The sequence below is a fragment of the Heloderma suspectum genome, chromosome 1 (genome assembly GCF_057233095.1).
Source record: "Heloderma suspectum isolate Gila_16-S chromosome 1, 16-S_ref, whole genome shotgun sequence".
In the NCBI taxonomy this organism is placed as follows: Eukaryota; Metazoa; Chordata; class Lepidosauria; order Squamata; family Helodermatidae; genus Heloderma; species Heloderma suspectum.
Genome location: NC_139458.1, coordinates 309,933,206 through 309,939,855, shown reverse-complemented (window position 1 = coordinate 309,939,855; position 6,650 = coordinate 309,933,206). Strand labels below are relative to the sequence as shown.

The 6,650-nt window shown below is 44.0% G+C and overlaps 1 non-coding gene across 1 annotated transcript; it reads left to right on the top strand.

Annotated features, from left to right (window-relative positions):
* The first annotated feature begins 6,364 nt into the window (after positions 1-6,364).
* Positions 6,365-6,436, top strand: TRNAI-UAU (transfer RNA isoleucine (anticodon UAU)). Its single transcript has one exon. It is a non-coding gene; the product is annotated as a tRNA-Ile (tRNA).
* The last annotated feature ends 214 nt before the right edge of the window (positions 6,437-6,650 follow it).

Genomic DNA, 6,650 nt, shown 5'->3' with positions numbered 1-6,650 from the left:
CCAGCAATCAGCTTCATGGGATGATGACCCCAGGTTCTAGTATTATGAGAGAGGGAGGAAAATGTCTCCCTATCCACATTCTCCACACCATACATAATTTTGTAGACCTCTAACATGTCTCCCCTTACCCTCTTTTTTCTAAGCTAAACAATCCCAGCTGTTGTAACCTTGCCTCAGAGGGGAGTTGCTCCAGCCCCTTGATCATTTTAGCTGCCCTTTTCTGCACTTTTTCCAGTGCTGTGTGAAGAAGTTCTTCCTTTTATCTGTCCTGAATTTTCATTCAGCTTCACAAATAACACCGGGTTCTAATATTATGAGAGACAGAAAAAAAATGTATCCCTATCCATTTTCTCCACACTATGCATAACTTTATACACCTCTATCATATCTTCCCTTACTCAATTTTTTTTCTACGCTAAAAGTCCCCAAATGTTGTAACCTTTCCTCATAGGGGAGTTGCTCCAGCCCCTTGATCATTTTGCTTGTCCTCTTTTGCACCTTCTCCACCTCTACCAGTACCCTTTTTGAGGCGTGGTGACCAGAACTGTACACAGAATTCCAAGTGTGGTTGCACATAGATTGTATAAGGGCAGTAGGATATTGGCAGTTTTATTTTTGATTCTTTTCCTGATGATCCCCTACATGGAATGTTCTTTTTTCATGGCAGCTGCACACTGGATCAACATTTTCTTCAAGCTATCCACCACAATCCCAAGATCCCTTTCCTGATCAGTCACTGCCAGCTGTGTGACCCGTCATTGTATATGTTACATCAAATTTTTTTTTTTTTTGGCCCCAGCGTGCATCACATTGAAGCAAAAAAATGTGCTTTTGCCATTTTCATGCCTCTTATTCCAATTTGAAGAGAACATTTTGGAGCTCTTCACTATCCCTGTTTTTCTAACTACCCTAAATGTTAGAACCATCTGCCAACTTGGCCACCTCACTGTTCACCCCTAAATCTATATAATTTATGAACAATTTTAAAAGCACTGTTCCCAATATAGATTCTTGACTGGATGGTCCAGCTTATTTCCCTCCATTGCAAGAACAATCAGTTTATTCCTGCTCTCCATTTTCTGTTCTTTAATGATCCGTAAGAGGATCTCTCCTTAAGTTTGCTTAGGAGTCTTCAATGAGGGGCATACCTATAGCTGAGAGCATTTCCCATTATCACATAAAATGCTGTCATTCAATGGGTTTATCCCATGTAAGTGTGGATAAGACTGAAACCTTATGATCTAAAGTGGCAATCCTAGCTACTCAGTGGAATTCTCTTCTAGAGAAGTGAAAATGTATAGGATTGCTAATGAATAGAATTTCATTAATATTTATTTGTTATATTTGTATCCCACCTTTCTTCCAAGGAGCCCAAGGCAGTGTACATGACCTCACAACAACCCTGTGAGGTAGATTAGGTTTTATTCTTACAACAACCCTGTGAGGTAGGTTAGGCTGAGAGTCAGTGACTGGCCCAAAGTCCCCCAGTGAGCTTCATGGATGAGTGGGGACTAGAACCCAGATCTCCTGAGTCCCAGTCCAACAGTCTAACCACTACACCACACAGATTCTAATTGCTCTGAAAACAGCTAAACATAACAACAGGGTCAGTCCTGCCATGGAGCAGGATGGAGCAACATGCTTCCATCATGAGGGGGAATAGATGAAGGCAGGAACTGGTGTCTGATTGGTGGATTGGTGTTTGGCCTTCAGTTCAGGCAGTAACATATCTTGGGCTGGCCCTGATATGTTACTGCAGTTAATTTTCATGAACTTAGACTTCACTCATAATCCACGTTTGCATCACATTGAATTCAATGAAAGTCCTTTCCACTTAAATGCCTTTCATTCTGACTCAGTAGGCAGAGGTCCGAACTGAGAAAGCCTCGCATTATGTCCATGTGCAAGTTCACACACATCATGCAGTCAGGCTTTTACAAACATTCCTGAACTAGAGCTCCTAGCCTGCCGAAGAATTTGAAAGAGACTGCAGTGATGTAGTGGTGATAGCACCTCATCCAAATAAGATACTAGTTCACTGCTGTATGCAAATAATGGCTCATCATGAGCAGGGCCGGCAGCAAGGGTAGGCATGGCTGGGCACCTGCTGAAGGCCCACCCCCCAGCAGGGTCCTGCTGACAAGAGCCCCCTGGATTGGCTTATCCTTTAAATCATTGCAACCCGCTTATTCACCTGGATCTCGCTCTGGCCTAAACAATGGTGGCGTTGAAAAGGAGGAGCAGTAGATGTCACTGCCTACTTGCTCACTGGCTCTCTCCCTGCCAACCAAGTAGTAGCAATTAGGGATGTATGGACTGTGTAAAATCTGATCCGTCTGTGTTTTGTGGGTTGTCAGGTGCCTTTTGTTCCGTTGTCTGCTCACGGATGGATGTGGATTGTTTTTTGTTTTTGTTTTTGTCATGAGGAAAAAATACGCAAATACTTACGTAAGAGGTTTCATAAGAATTTACATAATTTACCTCAGTACCTAACATTTAGCATGTTGCCCCCCATTCCGATCCACTTTTCCTCAGCAGAAACATGTGTATTTTCCTATGAATAAATATGCATACATTTTGGGAAAGTAAAGAATCATCTGAATGTAGGGATGTATGAAAGTCACTTACCTTTCGTGGATTATGTTGATGGGGGGGGAGGTGCTCCGTCCCTCCCCCTGGAATCCTGGACGGGGGGGGAAGTGCTCCGTTCCTCCCTCCCCCCGGAATCCTGGCTGGCCGGCTGTGCTCTGCAGTGATTCTGCGGAGCCACTGGCCGGCTCCGCCAGCAGCCGGACATCCAGCCGCTGGCTAGCAGGGTCGCAAATGGCGGTGGCTGTAGCCGCCGCCGTTTGCATCCCTGCAGTCAGCCGTGATAGGCTATGTAAATGTTTACGTAGCCTATCACGGCTGACTTAAAAACAACAAAAACAATGCGTGTACGCAAATGGCGGCGGCCACGGCCACCGCCATTTGCATTCCTTATTTTGGCACGTCTTAGTCTACGTTAAGATTTACGTAGACTAAGACGGCAAAAGTAAGGGGAACACAAATAGCATAGCATCCACTACGCTATTTGTGTTCCCCTTATTTTTGCCATCTTAGTCTACGTAAATCTTGACGTAGACTAAGACGTGCCAAAATAAGGAACGCAAATGGCGGCAGCCGTGGCCGCCGCCATTTGCGTATGTGCGTTTTTTTTTTAAAGTCAGCCGTGATAGGCTACGTAAACATTTACGTAGCCTATCACAGTTTTTTTTTTGAACCTAGCCATGATAGGCTATGAAAATCTTTATGTAGCCTATCACGTCTTTTTTTTTTTTAACTGGAAATGGCAGCGGCGGCTGCCAGTCAGAAGACCGGCTGCCACAGCCACCACCGCCGAACCGCCGCCGCCGCCGCTGCCCCCAGGAAGATCCACCCCAGTTAAGTCTTGTCCCGGGGGTGGGGGGGGTGGCGGGGGGGGTGGCAGACTGTTCCACCACCGATTTGGGGGGGGGCTGAATGCGCTGGCATTCGGCCTCCCCGAGATCCGTGGCGGAATTCTCTGACATCCCTATCTGGATGTCCATGGACTCCACGTGGCCTGAGGTGGTTGCTCCATAGTGGATTCCGCAGGTTGGATTCTTAGAAACCCAAGCTCATTTTAGTCCATCTAGAATTTCTCCAGCATCCCTAGTAGCAATGATGGGGAAAAGGGGAAGCAATAGCAGTGGGGGACAATTGTGCTGAGAGGGTTTACTCACTGAGGGAGGGTTCCATTGAGGGTGTCTTGCCTAAGAGCCCCCAAAACAACAACAATCTGGAGCACCGATTATCTACTTGCACAGACAGGTTAACATCAGATGATATTTTCACAGAAAGTTGCAAGAATTACTATTGTGTGTAGGGTATACTGGAAACTGGATATCCATTTTCATGGAAAGAGCTGCTGCAATTTTCCTTGCATACTTCCATTGGCATTTGTTCTACTGCTCATGCAAGTAGACCACGTCCATATCAGCCAGCTGAGACAACATATTTTATTAACTAGCTCTAAGGCTGCAATGCAACTTTCCTGGGATAAAGCCCCATTATGTCTGAGCAGAGATGATGAACAGGATTGCACTGTAAGCGTGGTTAGGAGCAGGACACCAGGGACATTTAGCTAAATAATGAACTGTTTGATAAGCCCATCAAACTTTTTGCCAGTCTATGATCTGCATCTGTGATTCCCCCCTCCTCCCCCTATTTTCTTCTGCTTTGGTTGCTCTGGAAAAAAGTACAACACCCTTTCAAATGATTTCAGCAGTCTGAAGTTGTTGTTTTTTTAGTGACTAACAGGACTGATGTTGAATAAGACAATCACATCTAAGTCAAAAGGCACCAAAATGTGATTATAGAAAGTCTTGTATTATCAAATGGATTTCTGATTTGGTCTTATCAAATTACACATTCACCAAACATGAGATCATCCATACATTCTGCTTTTGTTTATGTACAGATTATGGTCTTGAAAGACCAAGACAGTTCTCTGTCAGGCAAGATCCTTGCCACTCATTATTTTTGGCTTGATTTGCAAGATTTCTTCCCTGTACTCTCATCTGTCTTCAACCAATACAAATAAAAAGACAAGCTAATATTTATGTTCCTCAGTCCCCAACCCCTCATACTGACCAAACTGGAGGGGGAGACAAATGACACAAGGTTGCCTGCCCCCTTGCAGACAATTTATAGAGCCAAGCAGATGTACAAAACAGCTGACAGGACGTGAACAATTTTGAACAGTAACAATGTAACAACAAGTGGAACAGAATTTTTCTCGGCAACAAATCTACTCAAGCAGCGAGTTCAGGGAGTTAACAGCAAAACTGCTGCATATATTTAAACTTTGCGCTGAGGGTCATGTAAACATTCCTTTCCCAGACACTCTGATGTGAATGTAGAATCTCGCTGACCCTGCTGTGTCTTTCCCTGTAAGGTTTACCATAATGCTGTGACAAAGCTACACATTATATCTGTCAAAAAAGAAAGAAAAGAAGAGAAAAGAGATGCCATCTTGCCATTTAAGGAAACCCAGCTTTTTTATCACTGGAATCTGAAGCAAAACAATTCAGTGACCCATCCTCTGTTTGAAACATTTTCTTTTCCTTTCCATGGTATCCACTCTCTTTTAAACAAACATCACATGGTCATTTCTGAAAAATCCAAGCTGCTGTCGTCATCTTCTTCTGTCTTTTTTCTCCAAAGAAAACACACCTTAAATATATTAGTTGTCATGGACTGTTATGTGGGAGAAGACACATCTCACAAGGGTTGTAGGAAAAGAAATATTACCCATAAAGTAAATAGGATAATTAGATTGTCCACTTTTGGTCTTCAGAAAAGCAGGGGGGGGGGGAGAGAGAGAGAGAAACGGGAGATTATGGTTTAAAATTCTAGTCATTTCACTGTGGTCCTGAAGAGATATGTTATTGTCAGGCACTTCATCTGTCAAGCTGTAGACAGCAGTGGGCCTCTGGGAGATTTCATACTGTAGGATTTGTATGTGTGTTGTTCTCTTCCTCCTCCCCACCCCACTTTCCATGGCCTGGCTGGAGCAGCAGGTGCGAAGTCATCACAACTCTATTAGCTCAGCCATGGCAATAAAGACATGCCATTGTCCTCAAACTGCATGTCAACTCATTACCAGGGAAGCTTCTTGTTTCAGGCTTTGCCCTTTCTCCAGGCAGGCCGCATGTTCCTGCCAGGTCTCTTTCAGAAGAGACTTAAAAAAATAAAACAAAATAAAACAAAACAAAATGAAGACATCAAACACTCAGCTGGATTCCAACTGCATTCCACTCTTCTGTCCTCACTGACTGGCCCTGAAAAGCTTGTCTCCTCTTATTTCAGCCCTGACAAAAGCTGAACAATGGGGTGGCTGTTGGCAAAGCCCCTTTTCTCCCCCCCTCCCCGTTAAGAGCTATATGCATTATCTCAGGAATCTCCATTCATATTAAGATAATGCACAGTCACTCTTCCCTTGTTTAGATTACAGCTCAGCCTATCCCAGACCACCTCTCATTTTCTTTTCTTGCCCAATAATCTGACGGTTTACCTACTGAGCTACCCCAGAACTAAAGAGCATCAATAGGGAGATAATTGCAGTAAAACTAATGCAGCAAAGCCCTAGACACAGATGATTTGCCTTTTTCCTCCTGATCCTAAGCTACAGATTTGACTGACCTTCCCAGAATGCAACTTTGAATTCCATCCTGGATCCAGGGAAGGAAAAAAAAGTATTTATTGAGAGTACCATTTACTACTTCCAAAGTGAAGGTTGTTAAGCATCAGCCTTTTTAGTGATCTGCTTCACTAAATGCATGCTTCTATTCAAATATACTAAGGGGCTGTGGCTCAGTGGTAGAGCATCTGCTTTATGTGCAGAAGGTCACAGGTTCGATCCCAGGCAACTCCAGGTAGGGCTGGAAAAATGCCTGCCCGAACCCTGGGGAGCCGCTGCCAGTCAGTGTTGATGATACTGGGCTAGATGAACCAATGGTCAGTATAAGGCACCTATATAAGGGATTTAATGTTCCTATGTAAGAGCGGATTCAGACAAGCATTTGTTACCTATTTCAAATGGTATCCAGTAAACCTAGGTTGTCTAGAGAAGTCTAATTTATATTAGA